Source organism: Leucopleurus acutus (assembly GCF_964270905.1).
Source record: "Leucopleurus acutus genome assembly, chromosome: 4".
NCBI classification, from domain to species: domain Eukaryota; kingdom Metazoa; phylum Chordata; class Mammalia; order Artiodactyla; family Delphinidae; genus Leucopleurus; species Leucopleurus acutus.
The window spans coordinates 82,754,943-82,775,222 of NC_139146.1; positions in this window are offsets into that span (position 1 = coordinate 82,754,943).

Sequence of the window (20,280 nt, forward strand, 5' to 3'; positions counted from 1 at the left end):
ATCCAATTTCATTCCTTTTTATGGCTGAGTAATATTCCATTGTATATATGTACCACATCTTCTTTATCCATTCATCTGTTGATAGACATTTAGGTTGCTTCCATGCCCTGGCTATTGTAAATAGTGCTACAGTGAACATTGGGGTGCATGCTTTTTTTTGAATTATGGTTTTCTTATGGTATATGCCCAGTAGTGGGATTGCTGGGTCATATGGTAGTTCTATTTTTAGTTTTTTAAGGAATCTTCATACTGTTTTCCGTAGTGGCTATATCAACTTACATTCCTACCAGAAGTGCAAGAGGGCACTCTTTTCTCCACACCCTCTCCAGCATTTACTGTTTGTAGATTTTTTGATGATGACCATTCTGACCAGTGTGAGGAAATTGTTTAAAATTTCTGGTCTGATATTTCCCACATCTCTGCCGTGTCTGGTTCTAATACATGCTCTGTGTCTTTAAATTGTATTTTGTTGCCTTTTAGCATGCCTTATAATTCTTTTCTTGATAGCCAACATGATATATTAGGTAAAAGCAAAGACAAAAAAACAAAACCACAGGAAAACAAAAACAAAGCTGCTGTAAATAGGCCTTTACTAATGTAGTGGTGAAGTGTGTGGGGAGGGGAAGAGTTCTGTAGTCTTATGATTAGGTCCCAGTCTTTTAATAGTCTGTGACTCTAGAGGGTGCACTTCACAAGAGTTTTTCATTTTTAATCCCCTGTTAGGTAGGACAAGATGGCTAGAGACAGCTGGAGGTGCTTATTTACCTTTCAATTAAGGTCAGGTCAATTAAGCTCTGTTAATAGCCCCCAGGTGAGGCTCTGGTTAACTAGTTTCCCCTTAGGGCTGTCAGGCCTTGTTAAGAACAGAGTGCTCTGGTGTAATTCCAAATGGTTTCTTTTCCCTTCCTCCTGCAGGATGCTGGTGGGATTTTTAAAAGACATTTACTGTGGGAAACTCCTGGAGATAAAGCTCATAATATTGTGGTGGCCCACTTATGACTGGGGCTCCCTGGAGTCTTGAGAGTTGTCTGCACTGAGTCTCCAGCAATTCATCAGCTACAGTTCAAGTTTTCTTACCACAGCAATGATTCCCGTGGAGTTTTCTGCTTTTGAGTCTCTGCTCAGGTAAGCTGACTCTCTGTATTCACTTGTCTCTCTCTGGTCTTGGGAGGTAGCAGTATACCCTGCATCCTCCCTTATTCTTATGAATTTAAGGAGAGTTACTGATTTTCATTTGGTTCAGCTTTTTACTTGTTATGAAGCATTTCCAACTTTCTTACACGTGGAACCAGAAGCTCTTTATATTTTGATTTTACTCTCTGTGTTCTTTAATTGAACCTTCCAACTATTTTTAAAATTTCTCCTATTATGTTTTAAATTCTTGTGGTGTATTATGAAATTACTTTTGTTCTGTGTCTCATTTTTGTTCTGGTATTTCATGAATATAAAGTTTTCTCTGATCTTTTTATGTATGAATAACATGTTTTTGAAATATGACTTTTATATGCTCCCTAACTTGTTTATATCTTGGCTTTTAAAGCTTTTTATTTTTCAATTTTTAATCAAGAGAATTCTTCAAATATGTGGTTATCTTTGTCTAAGGTCTTAATTTCTTAGCGTTAAGAGCACGAAAAGGTGATTGGAAACTGTATGTGCATAGAGTATGGTTGCCAAGTTGTGGGCCTCAATATAAGGTTGATGTAGATTGCTAGTTATTGGAATCTGTGTGTCTTTTCTCTTGAGCTTGTTGCTTCCTCTGAGAGCAGAGGTAAATCTTTCAAATTCTTTTCTAGATTGTAAAAGCCTGGCTACTGCTTTGATATGTACTGTTTGGTATATAATTTCTTATAATCTCTTTTTAAGTTGCATCTCCATCTGCAATTTGCCTGGAATCCAGAGACCCTCTGATTGAATAATTCCAGAAAGCTGTGATAAAGTCATGTAATGTCAGGCAGTATAGTTTGGGGAGATGACTTGGAGAACCCTCTGGGCAAATAAGTTTGGAGAGGGGAAGGAGATGAGGCAAACAAATCCTTAGTCACTTTTAATGCTAGTCCTCCTGTTTTGTCAGCCCAACCAAGAAAGCCACCTGAGAGCTCAATGTCTCAAATTCCTGAGCTTTTGGAGGCTCTGCAGAGAGAATTTGTTGGCTTCATGACTTCTCTCTCTGCAGAATATTTTTTCAGTTTTCTGTGATATGCTGTTAGATAATATCCTTTCCAGATTCCAAAGTTTTGCTGTTTTATACACTGTTTTGTAATCTTTGACCTTGTGGATATATGCATTTTAATACTCGTGTTTGTGTGTTATTTTGATGGGGTTCAAATAGGAAGAAGCAGTAAGTGCATGTGTTTAATACACTGAAATAAAGAGAAGCCCTATGAACTATTTTTTAAACAAAAATTGCTTACTTAAACAGAATACACTATCTTCAATGTATTTGGCATCTCTTTTCCACTTGAGATTAATTTGCAACTTTAATTGATATCTTCTCCATTTATCCTAGTGTTCTCACCAATTTCACTTGCTTCCACCCTTTAAAAGTTCTGAAAAGTGAAGTAGACATATTTAACTTAATGTAAAGAACAATAGAATGCCATCCCAATTGCTATCAGCATAGTACTGTGGTTAACAACCATGGGCTTTAGAGTTATAAGGCCTGAGTTCATGCCTGAAAACCTACCTATTTACGGTGTAACTATAAGGAAGTTCTTTGACAGCAACACACTGAGCTTTTTTTTGTTTGTTTTAATATAAGGAAAATATTTGCCTACATTTCAGTGAAAAAGTATTGGAAAAGTTATTTAGTAAAGAGTGTGACTTGATACATATTCTGACAGATTTCAGTCCACTTTTCCCCTTTCTTCTGCAATCTGGTAAGCTAGCAAAGCTAGTGAACTCCCTTCTTTGGCACTGGTGGTAAATTCAGACCTCACAAACACCCAGTGTGGCACAGGAAATTTTCTCTTTTTTCACTCTGCAGCCACTATAAAGGCCCAGCCTAATCTCTCTGCCTCCTTCAAGCCATTTCAACCTGTTCTCTTCAGAAAGCTTTATTATGTGAATCATATGTCCATTTATAACCTCTTGGTGAATTTGGCATCATTAGTCTCAACATCCAATCCAAATTAACTTTTGAGGCTTGTTCCTTGCTTTCTTGGGGCAGCAACAACAGTAGTATATCGTCTAGTTATTCACTTTTTTCAACTGATGTTTATTGAGTCCCTATTCTCAACTTGTGACTGCTGATGCTATAATGTATAAAATTATAAATTCTAGCCTGGTGGAGACCCTAGTAAAGTGAATACTTCAAAATACTGTGATATTTAAATAAGATTTAATATATTCAGCAAATTGCCTGAAATGCTTTACTTATTTATGTAGCATTTTTTATGATTTGTGCTATGTAAGGAACTACAATTATATGTATATTTTTACCCCTTTTGGAATTGATTGTCTCATTGTTAACATGCTTAGACTATTTTTATGTAATTCTCAGTAGTAAAGAGAACCATTAAACACATAGTTGGCCAAATGGCCATGATTTAAACTAATCCTAAATGCTACCTAAAAGGAGCATAATATTCTGAGTGTACAGCTAAATAAGTCAGCATAGTGGCAAAAATATGAATATTTTGAGCAGAAGATCAACACAAGTATATGTTTTGTTTAAATAAATTACCTTGGTTGTGAAGACTAATCATTAGAGTGGGACAAGGTGAAAACAATGAGACCAATTAGGAAGATTATCTCTTTTTTCTTCCTCTTTTTTGATAATTATTTATAGAATAAAATTATATCCTTAAAACAATTTTAGGAGAAAGAGCTGAGGGACACAATAAAGAACAGGCACTTCAGTAAGTAACAGGTGAAAGAGATAAAAGAAGTCAAGGATAGTAAAAGGAAGCAAACAAATAAGCCATCAAAATTGAAAAAGTAGAAGCCAAAATTGGCTAAGGATACAAAGAAAGCCAGGAAATGAAGACAGAACCCATTTGTTGTAAAAACAAGTGATTGTGTTATATCCAACTAGTCCTTAAATCTGTTGATTTGTTAGTTTCTATAAGGAGACAAGCAAAGTGTTTTCTGTTTCCCACATAATTGATCATTAAGCCAAGGACTTGGTTCCAAGTGTTTTTTATTTGGAAAGCAATATCAGGAAGCCAGGTTGAGAAAATGGGGATAGGAAACAGTTAAGAAGGAAAAGCTAATACAAGGTTTCATTTAAGATGGTTGTAGTCCATGTAAGCTTGATACAAACAGGACTTCTTGAGAAGCTTGCATAATTTCTTCTCAAGTTGTCTGCTTAAAGAACTGGAGACGGGAATGGCGGAAGGGAATAGAACATAGGGCAGCAGTAGCATTTGCTCAGTTGTAGTACACAAGTATAATTGGAAAAACAGCCAGACATAATCAATAAATTTGAAAATTTAATGAGACAATAAAGTTGAGAAATGGATATACATATATATCCATTCATAAATAAATACGAATATGCTTTATGTGTTTCATCAAGTTGTCATTTCAAAATGCAGAGATGGATGTATTTGTCAAGAAATAGTCTCCTCATATTTTATGCTGGGAGGTATTAAAGTTATCCAAAAGTATAATTTCATAGCAGGAATACTGTATGAGTTAACCATATTGAATGCTGCCCCACTGCTCAATTTGTTATATAGATTTACCTATATAACAGTAAAGCTATATACTGTTCTGTTTTTTTTGTTCTGTCTTAAAATATAAATATAAAATGGGTTTATATTTTAAATATTTCTAATATGAGTTCCTTTTTATCACTCTTCTTTAATATCTCTTTTGCCTAAGTCAAGAGCTTATAAATAAATATGGACAAGATACATAAATAGTACATTTTTATGGACATTAAAAACTAGATGTTCAGTGACAGAAAAGTATTTTGTAGTTTATTTTATGCTGTGGACTTGTGGCAGCCTTAAAGTTTAAATATTTTATACTTTAAGGTTTTACGTTTGTACATCCAAGAAAAAGTTGAAGATGGAGTAAATATATTTACTCACCAAATCCACAAGTAATAACAATAATAATAAATGATGGATTTTGTACACTGACTTTAAAAATTGCCCAAATGCCTAGAACAATGGGTTAAGCATCCCTGTGTGACTTGCTATTGTTTAGAAGGTAATTTAAACCTCAAGATGCCATTTTTTATTTACCCTATTAGAATTCAATGCTTTACAATTTTTAGATAAAAAATATTACATGCTATATTATGCTTTAATTTTAAAAATTCCTCCCACCAACCATAAAGTAAAATTACCTGAATTCACAATTAAACATTTTATGTATATATTTCCAAATTCTGTTGTTGTAGTTCTTTTTATAAAATTAAGTTTATTTATATGTTATTAAATAAATAGATAAAATAGAAGTAGTTTAGCATTACCTAATTCATACCATACACTTTGGGTGATCTGAACTACAGAATATGAATAATGGGCAAATTATATAGTAACACCATATTTCTCTAGCTGCTTTTGATACCTTAATGTATTTTTGAAGTTCCATAAAATGACATTTGTGAAAAAGTATATTCAAATTGTACTTTGTATTCATAGCTGTGGGTTTGTTTCATTCATATGTTAAAAATAATTTAGTCATATATCCTCTATGCCTAAGTAATTATGTAGTAAAATTAATTTAAAATAATAGCTCCAAGTCATTAAGTTCTGTAGCAATTTCATATTGATAAGGAAAGAAATATTGTGTGGAAATTTTGCTTTACATACACAGAATGTTGTGTATGCCTCCATGGCTACGTTTTTGTTTTTTTTCATGGCTACATTTTTACACATTGATTTTCGCTGATGACATGTTACAAATCTGTTAATAAGTTGACCTTTTGTCACTTATATCACATTTTCTTTCAGTTTAATATTTATATGGTTGTAAATTTAGTCACAGTATGTCAGATTGAATTCCGTCTTTGCACCTAGAATACACTAAATTCCTTGTTCAGTTCAGGTTTTTTTTTTGTTTTTCAAGAAAGAGGTGAGCAAGAGCAAACCAAAAATAAAAAATAAAAAAAGGAAAAAAGAAAAAGTCTTACCTTTGTCAGATATCATTTTTCCCCCAGAAGGATTTTACTACATATTTTGCAAAACTTTTTCCTAATCCAAATGAAACAAAATCTTCCAAAGAGTGATTTTTAAAAATAATAACAGAAATGTGAGAAGTTGATTGTGATTGATTGTATGTTTATCACTATTGCCTGAATTTAATGTGCAAATATCCATTTGTTTAACACATTGATTTTTTTTCATCCATAACATTCATTTTAGAAAAATCTCAATAACTATAATACACAAAAGTTTCTCCAGGCAAGTAGTTAATAATTCAGGACAGTGGCAAATGGGCTCTCCTCACAGTTGTTTTCAAATACAGCCTTGCATTTTTCTTGTTGGGAATTTCTAAATAAGTAAATTAAAATTTATCTAATTGTCAAGTTCTGCGATTTGAGTTACAGTTAATTCTTGGTTGAGTTACAATTTGCAGAAGCAGACAGGTGGTGCATACTAGTTAATTAACATAAAGCATCCATTAACTTATGTATTATTGTTCATGATTAGTTTTATCAAGCAATATGTTAAGATCCTCCTTCTTAATACAAATAAATCATCTCAAACATGTTAAATTAATTTTCCTATTTTCCTTTATTCTAACAATGAACATTATTATAGCATAAATAATCACTCTAATGTCTATAATTTACTTATCTCTCCTGTTTTTGTATTATGAAGATAAATTATTTGCTGGTATTTAGAATACTTGAGAGAAATACCACTTATTTCACACCATTAGTTTATTTTCTACTGCATTCAATCTTTGTTTATAAAGAAAGGAAAGGCATGATTCATATTGTGCCAAATGTTAATGACATGAGAATTAAGTTATTTCAAAATATACAAAATCTGGGGTAAAGATTGTTTGATGGAAAGAATGTATTTCAGAACATATATGTTTGTACAAAAAAAGTAAGGAGGAAATATTAAAGATAAATATTTGTAATACTGAAAATTCTAATAGCTATTATAGTAAATGAAGAAATACATTACATGCATACATTAGAATTTTATTTGGTATCATTTAAGCCATCAGAAATTTATTCATATATTCACTCAGTAATTGATGTATCTTCATACACTATATTTAAAACAAGTACCATGGGGTACACAAACTTCTGTACCTCAAGTTAAATATAATGGAAATCATGAACTATAAACTTCACTTATTCTCATTCTTATTACTAAAAGAAGACTACTAAGATCACATATTTAAGAGGCTTAGAATGTAGATTACCTGAGATGGGTAAAGAGAGGTTTCAAAAAATTTTCCTCATTATAAGAATCATTACTGTTCATTTTTTAAATTTTAAAACAAATCAGATTTCTTCAGCTCTACTTATACTCACTAGTGTGTGTGTGTGTGTGTGTGTGTGTGTGTGTGTGTTCTCCACAATTTTATCACATGTACAGTTTCATGTATTCACCATCACAGATAAGATAGTGTCATCAGCAAAAGGATCCCACCTGTTGCTCTATTAGAATCCCATCCACCTCCCTTCCCCTAGTACTTCCCTACCCCTGACCACCCTTATATACTCTCTTCTTCAAAAATATAATCTTTTTAAAATATTAAATAAATGATATCATCTAGTATGTAACACTTTGGGATTGGCATATTTTAAACTCAGTTAAGTCCCTAGAGGTTCAACTTTTTATTTATACTGATAGTTTATTCTTTTAATTCCTGGGTAATATTCCATGGTATATAAGGCTACACTACCTTTAATTATTTACCATTGAATGGCATCTATGTTGGTTCCAGTTTGAGGTTATGGACATTTTTGTACAGGTTTTTATGTGAACATAAGTTTCCATTTCTATGGGGTATTGTCAAGAGTCCAGTTTCTGGGTCTTATGGTAGTTTCATGTTTAGGTGTAAAAAAAAAATCTGCCAGTTTTCCAGATTAGTAGTAATATTTGATATTCCCGTTAGCAATGCTTGAATGATCTAGTCTCTTTGCATCCTCACCAAAAATTTGTAGTGTCTTTATTCTTTATTTTAACTATCTGATAGGAGTGTAATGGTATCTCAGTGTGTTTTTAATTTGTGTTTCCGTAATGACAATTATGTTGTAAATATTTTCATGTGACTATTTGCAAACTCTATGTCTCAGTATAATATGTTTATACTTTTTTCCCATTTTTAAATTGGAGTGATTGTTTTTACTATTGAGTTCTTTATATCATCTAGATATTACATTTTGTTAGATGTGGTTGGCAAATATTTTCTCCCAGTGTGTACTTTATCTTTCGTTTTTTCACATGTTCCTTTGCAGAGCAAAAGTTTCCAGTTTTGATAAGGTCAAATTTATCAGTCTTTTATAGATTGTGCTTTTGATGTCACATCTGTGAACTGTTTGCCTAGCTTTAGAACGAAAAGATTATCCCCTGTATTGTAAAAGTTTTATTATTTTGCATTTTGCATTGAGCTATATTGAGTTAATTTTTGTATAAGGTACAAGTTTAGCTGATGTTTATTTTCTGTCCTAGAGTTATTAAATGCCACAGAATCATTTGTTGAAAAGGCTACCTTTCCACCATTAAATTATTTTCCACCTGGGTCAAATTTCAGTTGGGCATATATGTGTGAATCCTTTTTGGGGTTTTTCATACTGTGCCATTGATATACGTGTCTATCCCTGTGTCAACAACAGTCTTGATTGTTGGTTCTTCCCACTTTAGTTGTCTTTTTCAAAATTATTTTAGCTATTGTAATAATTTTACATTTCCCTATTAATTTTAGAATAATCTTGTCTATGTTTATAAAACATATAACTGGGGTTTGATAGCAATTTGATCTAGGGAATTGAGCTATAAGTTTGCCTATGCATTCTTTTGGAGATAATTCAAGTGTTTATTATATTGAGTATTCCAATCCATGAACACAAAGTATCTCTTTATTTCATTAGATCTTTGATTTATCTAATCAGTGTTTTGTAGTTTGTAGTATACAAGTCAGATACATGTTGTATTTACTCGTAAGTTTTTGAATGGTAATACATTTCTAATTTCAATGTCTACTTGTAGTATCTAAAAATACAGTTGACTTCTGTACTCTGCGTATCTTGTATCCTGCAGTCTTTCTGAACTCCCTTATTACTCCTAAGAACTTTAATGTAGATTCATTGTGTTTTGTCAGTGTAGACAATCATGTCATTTGTAATTAGGGATAATATTATTTATTTAATTATTAAATAAAAAATCTTATATAAATACATAACATATGTATTATACATACTATAATACATATTAGATATACAGTATAATTCAATATAAATTTTTTAAACGAATACTTAAAATATTTCTTTCCTCCAGTTTGTTAGTATGATATTATTAGCTGTTCTGGTGTTTGTAGAAGTTTCTTAACAAGCTGAGGGTGTTTACCTCTAGCTCTAAGTTTCTGAACATTTTTATCATAAAAGTGTGTCAAATTTTGTCAGTATTTTTCTATATCAATTGATATGTTCACATGACTTTTCTCCTTTAGCCTGCTGATATGATGTATAATATGGGTATATTTCCAAATGTTAAACTATCTGTGCATACCTGGAATAAATTCTACTTGGTGATGGTGCATAATTTAATACATTTCTAGTTACAATGTGCCAATGTTTTTGTTGAGGATTTTTGAGTTTATGTTTATGGGGACTATTAATTTCTAGTTTTAAAAAAATCTTTGGTTTCAGTATTAGGTTAACACTGACCTCATATAAAGAGTTGGGAAATATTTCCTTGTCTCCTATTTTCTGAAAGATATAGTATAAAATTTGTGTTAAATCTTTGAATGTTTATTAGAATTATCCAGTGATTGGAGATTTTAAATTATGAATTCAAGTTATTAATAGTAATTGGACTTGAGATTACCTATTTTATCTTAGTGTGTTGTTTAATGTAGCATTTGAGGAATTGGTCTCTATCTTCTAAGTTATTGAATTTGAGTGCAAATTTTTTTGTAATGTTATATTATTCTTTAATGGCTGCAGCATCTTTAGTGATATACTGTATTTCATTTATTATATTGGTGATTTGTTTCTTCTCCCTTTTGATTTTCAACTCTTACTAGAATTTTATAAACTTTATTGAATTATTTTTTGAAGAACCAGTCTTTTGTTTCAGAGGCGTTCTCTATTGTTTAACTATTTTAAATTTCATTCATTTCTGTTCTTATCTACTTTCTTTCTTGGATGCTTTGGTTTCATTTTGCTTTTGCTTTCCTCATTTCTTGAGGTAGGAAATTTGGCTATTTATGTGAGACCTTTTCTCTTTCCTATTTAATTGTTTTGTGCTAGAAATTTCTTCTCAGTACTATGTCAGAAACATCCTATATATTTTAGATATTGTATTTGTGTTTTCTTTCAGTTCTATATTCTTTTCCCTTTGAAGCTCTCCCTTTTATCTATGTCATTTATGTTATTTAGAAAAGTATTATATAAGTTCCAAGTGTTTTGAGATTTTTATTTTGTCTTTCTGATACTAATTTCATGTTTAAATCTCATAAGATAACATACTCTATATGAATTCGATTATTTAAAATATGTTGAGGTTAGTTTATTTTATGAGTATGATTTAGATCCTGTTGTTTGGTTTGATTCAGATTTTATATATTCTTGCTGATTCTTTATTTCTAATAGTTTTATCACCTTCTCAGAGGAAGGTGATGAAGTCCCCAACACTAATTGAGAATATTTTTATTTTTCCTTTCAACTCTATATGTTTTGCTTCATGAATTTTGAAATTCTGTTGTTTGGAACATACACTTTAGGATCATTATATTTTTCTTGTGGAATGACGTCTTATAACTATGAAATGTTCCTCTTTGTCTCTAGTCACTTTCTTCACTCTGTAAAGAGTAAAGAAAAAAGTAATTTATGTGGTCGTGTTAATGTAAGATAATGTTTGCAAGGTAAATAATCCTTTTTCCATTCTTTTACTTTGAACTTACCTATGTTATTGAACTTGAGGTAAGTTTTTCTTATAAACAGTTCCATATCATTTAAAAAAATTCTACTCTGCCAATATTTGTCCTTTGTTGGTGTATTTTACCATTTACATTTTTCATTATGTCCACAAAAAGAACCACATATAAATATATATGCATAGATTTATAACAGCTTTAATCACAATCACCAACAACTTGAAGCAGTCAAAATCCCCTTCAGTATATGAATGGGTAAAGAAATGGTAGCACATTCATAAAATGGGATACCATTCAACAATTAAAAGGAAACAGCTATCAAGCAACCAAAAACATCAATGAGTCTTTAATGCATATTGCTAGGTAAAAGATGTTGGTCTGATAAGGCAACATAAAGCCAAAACTATAGGAAGTATAAAACAATCATTGCTTGCTAGGGTTTGGGGATGGGGTATTTGAGTACATGAAGCACTGGAAATCTATAAAACATTGAAAGTGTTCTGTTATTATTATGCATAATCTTTTAATGTGGATACATGACACTACGCTATGGTAAAGCCCATAGAACTTTACAACAAAAAGAGCAAACCCTAAAAAATATAACTTTGAAAAAAGTCATTGAAGAATGCAAAATGGTACAGCCACTTTGCAAGATAGTTTGTCAGTTTCTTACAAAACTAATGATACTCTTACCATAAGATCTAGAAGTTGCACTTCTTTTTTTTTTTTTACGTCTTTATTGGAGTATAATTGCTTTACAATGGTGTGTTAGTTTCTGCTTTATAACAAAGTGAATCAGTTATACATATACATATGTTCCCATATCTCTTCCCTCTTGCATCTCCCTCCCTATCCCACCCCTCTAGGTGGTCACAAAGCACTGAGCTGATCTCCCTGTACTATGCAGCTACTTCCTACTATCAATTTTACGTTTGGTAGTGTATATAAGTCCATGCCACTCTCTCACTTTGAAACAGCTTACCCTTCCCCCTCCCCATATCCTCAAGTCCGTTCTCTAGTAAGTCTGTGTCTTTATTCCTGTCTTACCCCTAGGTTCTTCATGACATTTTTTTTTTCTTAAATTCCATATATATGTGTTAGCATACGGTATTTGTCTCTCTTTCTGACTTACTTCACTCTGTATGACAGACTCTAGCCAAAGCAATCTTGAGAATGCACTTCTTGATATTTGCTCAAATGAGTTAAAATTATGTCCTTACAAAAACCTGAACACAGTTGTTCATAGCAGCTTTATTCATATTCAGACTTGGAGGCAACCAAGGTGTCCTTCTGTAAGTGAAAAGACAAACAACTGTGTTATGTACAAACAATTGAATATTATTCAATGCTAAAGAAATTATGGATATATAACCTTCTGCATTTGTCAAATATTCTATGTCTAAGGACCCTAATGTAAACTATGAGCTTTAAGTGATAATCACATGTGAATGTAGGTTCATCCATTGAAACAAATGTATAATTCTGGTGCTGAATGTTGACAGTGATGATGGCTGTGCATGTGTGAGGTCAAGGGATGTTAGGAACTCTTTGTAATTCTCAATTTTTCTGTGAACCTAAAACTGCTGTAAAGTCTTTTAAAAAATCATTAAGAGGTTCAGGGAAAGCCAGATGGGAGTCAGCATGTGTCAAGAAAAATTAACTGTATTACAAATATGTAAAACAACCTCCCTGATGGGGATGGGGAAAGGTGCTGAGCTAAGAAACTTTGGAAATGAGTGGAGTCTGAAAAACTAAATGCAAAAGGAATTGAACAGAAGCATTGTACTATGGTTAATAAATTTTTGCTCCCTAGGTTAACAATTCTGATGCTGCTATCCATGCGTGCTACAATTAAACAATTAAGTAAAAGATGGCACATGGTGGAAGCCAGATTTCTTACTCCTGGAGTGAGAGTTTATAAATAAGCAAGGAGAGAAAGCTAGGATTATCCATGGGGTAATGGATTAGATTTGGACATATCAGTATGAACTCATGTTTAGCTTAATACAGATACAAGTGGTTACATATAGAAATATTTATAGATTTATATATATACACGGGTTGGTAACAGATATATATTTCCTTCATCTCTTAGCGTAGAGGGCCTAGAAGCACTGACATCCATTAGTAAGGAGCACACCTATCATCCTGATATCGTTTTCTAATATATTCTCAATGAAAGGAGCAAGTTGGTAGTAAGCACCCTTGATATGTTGTGCTGAAAACAGCAGTTTATCTCTTTGTGTGTGTGTGTGTGTTTTGGAGAAAGACCAGTCTAATTATGAGAAAAGCCTTAGACATATCCCAATTCAGAGGTTTTCTACAAAATACCTGACTAGTTCTCCTCAAAACTATCAAGGCCATCAAAAACAAGGAAAGTTCATGGGCTTCCCTGGTGGCGCAGTGGTTGAGAGTCCACCTGCCAATGCAGGGGACGCGGGTTCGTGCCCCCGGTTTGGGAGGATCCCACCTGCCGCGGAGCGGCTGGGCCCGTGAGCCATGGCCGCTGAGCCTGCGCGTCCGGAGCCCGTGCCCCGCAGCGGGAGAGGCCACAACAGTGAGAGGCCTGCGTAACGCAAAAAAAAAAAAAAACAAGGAAAGTTCAAAAAATTGTCACAACCAAGAGTTGCCTAATGAAACATGATAAGTAAATATATTTTGATGTCCTGGATAGGATCCTGGAATAGAAAAAGGACAATAAGCAACAAATAAGGAAATCAGAATAAATTATAGACTTTAGTTAAAAATAATGGATGAATATGTGTTAATAAATTGAATAATAATGTAGGACCTTCATGCTAGAGGGATATATGGGAACTCAGTACTATCTTCAAAATTTTTCTATAAATGTAAAAATGTTCTGAAATTTACATGTTAAAAACTTATTTTAATCATTTGGAGAATCAATTGGAACACAGATGGAGAGGAAACAAAAGTCAGGAGGCTGCTATAATAATCCATGTATCAGGTTATAGTGGACTGTCCTAGGAAAATACCAATAAGGATGGAAAATTGTAAACATCTTCCTGAAATATTTAGGAATTAGGGTAAAAGTAATGAGTTATTGACTGGGGTATAGGATACGGTGTCAAGGAGTCAAGGACTGCACACAGGTTTTGGTGACTGAGTGAATATTAGTAGCATTCATATTTTAATTGGGGTTTTATGAATCTTGATCAGTGATTTAAAAAGAAATGCATCCAAACAATTGCCTTAATGCTAAGCAAGTTAAACCAAACAGCAGATGAGTGTTTGACCATGGTCAAACACTGGTTTTTGTAGTGGGTTTACACTGATTTACCTGTTATGAACACATAGGCAAATGATAAGCAATTTTTTCAAAACTGCTTTCCCTCATTGACATGGTTAGCGCATTTTATTTTATTTATTTATTTATTTATTTATTTGCGGTACGCGGGCCTCTCACTGTTGTGGCCTCTCCCGCCGCGGAGCACAGGCTCCGGACGCGCAGGCCCAGCGGCCATGGCTCACGGGCCTAGCTGCTCCGCGGCATGCGGGATCTTCCCGGACCGGGGCACGAACTCGCGTCCCCTGCATTGGCAGGCGGACTCCCAACCACTGTGCCACCAGGGAAGCCCAAGTTAACGCATTTTAAAATTGTTTTCCCATTTAAATGTTCATACATGGTTTCACTATTTATAACTCTTAGATAAAAAAGAGATAAAAATTCAAATGGAATACAAAAATATTTAAATGAGTCCTGGAGACTCTGAGTATTCTTTCTGAATTTTGTATGAGATGATATAATAAATGATTGAAATGTGAAGTGCATTCTACTTTCCCTGAAGTGTAAGTTTAGATAAAACTAACACTTATCTCCACTCTATAAGGACTCGTGCCCCTTGCTAGAGATTTAATACGTTAAGTGAATGCTATTTTTTAAAAATTTTCTATATATTGATCTATATTTAAGAGCAAAATGTCTTTAATATTATCCTATTTCATAGACATAAGGTACATTTTCGGACCCAAATTAAAACATCCAAACCAAATAGAAAATGACTGTATTGCAAAAATAAATGATTCACTTAATTAATCATTTGAATCTCAACTAATTCCTCCAAAGTAGCTTTTGTCATTAGACATCTCTGGCACAGAACTAGTAAAAATATACTAATGTTATGATGGAAAAAATAAAGCCTCCCTTCAATTAAAAAAGACTATAAAGCTGATAATATCATTAAAGGCATGGCTCTCATTCCCTGAGTTTTAAACTATTTTGTTAACACTTTTTAGTGAAATAGATACATCAACAACACCACATGGATACTTTGTATATTACAATTCTTTGACAATAGCTGGTCTTGCAGATGTTTCTTGATAATACATATTTTGCTTTAGGGAGTGATAAGTTCTCAGTTGTAAAGCTGATGTCAGCAAACTCTACAACTTTGATTTTCACAAGGTTATGCCTTGAAAATTAATGGGACAGCTACATATGAAATCAAAATCAATTTACTATTTTATACAGTGGGACAAGAATGAATTATCAATATAAAAGTGTGGAACACTATAAAGGCTGCAATCTCATCTCACTATTCTTATGTTTGTTTAATAAACTGTTCATGTTTTTTCTTACAGTTTATGACATCAAAGGGGCTCTTCTATAAAATTACAGCAATAAATTTTACCTTATGCTGGACAGATTTTACTTTTTTTCTATCTGTCATCCTGTTTTGCAAATAATCAAGACATGACAAAATTGATTAAAGATTTATCTTGTCTTCATGAAAGACAATAACTGCCTTACTTAGTTAAAAAATGGCAATGTAAAAGCAGAGCTAAGTTTAGATCAAGTTGGTACAATTCATCACCACTCAGAAGTAAGTGATATTAAGGTAAACTAAAATAGTTGCCTTTATTATCACTGAATATTTAATTTCTTGTATTCTAAGATAAAATGGATTTCTTTATTACTACTGGCATTTGGCAAAAGTTGTTAATCAGTTATAACAAAATGCATTGTTTACTACCATCTGCTGTCACATCTGTTGTACAAATTCATGGCTCCAAACAGATTATATATAGTTTGAGCATAGAACAGATAGTTTTTGATGTATTTTTAAATGATAAAGAAATATTTTTTTCAAAATACCTAACACCTAAATTTTCAGGATTTTTGTTAGAACACCAAAAAATTATCAATTTTTTTTTACAAATTACTATTTTACCTATTTCCTACAAGAACTTTAATATCTAATCATTTTATAGTTTTGCATTTTCCCCATCTCAATTATTATCAATCTGAGAAGGTTGGCAAATTTGTATTCTTACGTTTGATTACTTATTTGTATAACTTTTTGCAGCTAACTTTCCCTCAGTAGTATCCCTGTCAAATTCTGACATCTCCAGAATAAGCATATGGATATGAACAACATTTTACTTCTGGAATAAGCTTTCTTGTGCATGTTCCTATTTTATTTTTTATAATTTGTTGACTTTTTCTTTGTAGTCAGACCAAAATAACAAACCCTCATTTATTTCCCCTATTTGGTCACTAAATACTATTGCTAAATGTTGTTCACTAATACTAGTAAAAGCTCATCCACTGTCATGTACTGTTTCACATTTTCAATGGTACTGCTCCCATTCTCTTGGAGTTTTACCTGCCTCCTACCTGGTCTCTATGCCTCCTAATTTTTCATTTCTTTAATGCAGCAAATACCACAGGCATACTGATCTTCACACTAATAGTTTTAATATCTTACTCTTCTGCTTCAAAACTTCCAATTAAAAAACCCTCAAACTTCTTATTTTATTTGAAGTTCTTAATATTATGACTCTACTATTTATTTCTGCCTGATTTCTCTCTTTCAACTATAAAGACAAAGAAAATATAAACTTTCTTTGTACATATAGTTTCAGTTTTTCTCTACTTCTTCCCTGTAACAATTCCCTATCCTGCAAGCATTCCATTCTTATCCTAACTGTTCACCGCATAGACACTTTCTACCTCCTACTCTTCTACACCCAGCCTCTTATACCTGTTATGCCCACTCTCTTGAAAATTCCTGCCTTGTTTTATATATTATAGAATTCACCACCAAATGGAGATTTAATAGGTATCCACTCTCATCCATTACCCAGCATAGCTTACAATACTTGCTCTACTCATGTGCAATATACACCAGCTTTTTTTTAACCTTTACTGTTTTACCTGACGTTACTTTTAACCAGCGCTCTGTGTATCACGATGCTGAGATACAAAGCAGTAGTCCTCTGTAATTAGTTCTGCCATGAAAAAAAAGCAGGATATTGAAGGGCATGGAGTAATGCATGTACTAGCAAGACAAGAATTTACTATGTTACACACACTCATTAAGGAGACCTATTTCAAAATAAAACATTATGTTTTATAAATGGGATAATTTGCTCCAGGATTTAAGTGAGGACCACCAGATTCTGAGATCTCTAGATACTACTACTTACATCTCCCATGTAAGCGACACTTCCATAGGTAATGCATAATGTTGGCCTACAGATTCTTAGATTATAAAGCCCCCAATTTTCTTCCACTGTGTCTTCACCCAACACCTTCTCTCAGAAATATCTGACCAATCCCTATCCCTGCTAAACATGACTACTTTGTCATTCAGATTCATCCAAGTGTCCCCTCATAGACTAAATCTCTTCTCTACATGTTCCTTCTACCTATTTTGCTTTTTGTCTCTCCTGTGAGAATACTGCTTCCCCTTTGGCATTACTAAATATTGTCTATTTTCCTCTGACTCGATACCTAACATAGGTTCTAGAGGTGGGGTATGGGCCCCTTTATTCCTTGCTACTTTCACATCACTCATGAGAGGTGAAAAGATAAGAACTAAGTTTACAGTTAAGTTGTCTAATTTTAGAAAGTTAACAATGTAGAAATTAATAACTGTGTCTCTGTTAATTAGTATTATACAAAACTAGTAGTGGAATAAGTCAGATATTATCAAATACTAATTTGTCCTTAACAATAAGTCTTAAACATAAAAAGAAAGTTTTAAGAGACTGTCTATGAAAGTTTTTGCAAAGTTTATGCCTGTCTACAAAGTCTGCTGAATGAGAAATGTCCATGTACTCTATCTGGATCCTTCAATGCCTTCAAGAATTATTATTGAAATTAATCATTATGTAATATAGTAAAGTTTTTTTCCATTCATAATTAAAATGTTTGAATGACCGTGATGCTTCAACAGAAATGCCATGCAATTTAAAATTGTCTTTTTATAATCTAAATATTCAAAAACCCTCAAATTAAGAACCAATTTAATATTTGTAGTTCTCGTTAATGTTTTAGTAGCAGGCAAATGTGATAGAATGCAGAATGTGAATTGAAAATGCAAACAAGATTTACGTGTCAGTAAAGCTCATTACAGAAATAGGCTCACAGTGTTCCATAAAGATGCAACACCTGCTTTTGTTTAAGTTCTAGTTTGCAAGAGAGTAAATTTAATCTATATAGCAACTATTCCAGTAAAATGCATTTGTATGAAACATAATACATGAAAACCAATTATGGAAAATATTGACTCTGAAATATGCATGTGTCTGTAAAGCTTTGTTTTCCATTTTGAAACGTGATCTTGGCACAATATTTCATGACTTTATTTAAAAAAGAAATTTTATAGGTGTTAATTATTCTCATTTTAATTTAATTCTCATTTTTAGTTTTAAAATAAGGTGATGACTTTCTAAAGAAATTTGATTTAGTTGTATACCACGTTAAAAATGGATAGAAAATTTTTTTTTAAAAATGCAATAAGGCAACTTGCATTACTGCAATAACTGCAATAATGCAGTTCCTCAATAATAGTTAGCATTTCAATCCAAATAAAAATAGGCAAGTATAACTATTCTTAAACATAGCCCTAGTGGGTACAGGAATCAGAGTCCTTAGAAAACAGAAAAATATATAAGGATTAAATGAGACATCTTATTTGTGGCTTAGAGCATATTTATTTATTTATTTTTAGCATGTTTATTGGTGTATAATTGCTTCACAGTGGTGTGTTAGTTTCTGCTTTATAACAAAGTGAATCAGCTATACATATACATGTATCCCCATATCTCCTCCCTCTAGCGTCTCCCTCCCACCCTCCCTATCCCACCCCTCTAGGTGGTCAAAAAGCACTGAGCTGATCTCCCTGTGCTATGTGGCTGCTTCCCACTAGCTATCTAATTTATACTTGGTACTTTATATATGTCCATGCCACTCTTTCACTTTGTCCCAGCTTACCCTTTCCCCTCCGCATGTCCTCAAATCCATTCTCTACCTCTGTCTCTTTATTCCTGTCCTGCCCTTAGGTTATTCAGAACCTTTTTGTTACATTCCATATATACGTGTTGGTATATGGTATTTGTTTTTCTCTTTCTGACTTACTGCACTCTGTATGACAGACCCTAGGTCCATCCACCTCACTACAAATAACTCAATTTCGTTTCCTTTTATGGCTGAGTAATATTCCATTGTATATATCTGCCACATCTTCTTTATCCATTCATCTGTCGATGGACACTTAGGTTGCTTCCATGTCCTGACTATTGTAAATAGAGCTGCAATGAACATTGTGGTACATGACTCTTTTTGAATTATGGTTTTCTCAGGGTATATGCCCAGTAGTGGGATTGCTGGGTCATATGGTAGTTCTACTTTTAGTTTTTTAAGGAACCTCCATACTGTTCTCCATAGTGGCTGTATCAATTTACATTCCCACCAACAGTGCAAGAGGGTTCCATTTTCTCCACACCCTCTCCAGCATTTATTGTTTCTAGATTTTTTGATGATGGCCATTCTGACCAGTGTGAGGTGATAAGTCATTGTAGTTTTGATTTGCATTTCGCTAATGATTAGTGGTGTTGAGCGTCCTTTCATGTGTCTGTTGGCAATCTGTGTACCTTTTTTGGAGAAATGTCTATTTAGGTCTTCTGCCCATTTTTGTATTGGGTTGTTTGTTTTTTTGATATTGAGCTGCATGTGCATCTTGTAAATTTTGGAGATTAATCCTTTGTCAGTTGCTTTGTTTGCAAATACTTTCTCCCATTCTGAGGGTTGTCTTTTCTTCTTGTTTATGATTTCCTTTGCTGTGCAAAAGCTTTTAAGTTTCATTAGTTTCCATTTGTTTACCTTTTTTTAAATTTCCATTTCTCTAAGAGGTAGGTCAAAAAGGATCTTGCTGTGATTTATGTTACACAGTGTTCTGCCTATGTTTTCTTCTAAGAGTCTTGTAGTGTCTGGCCTTACATTTAGGTCTTTAATCT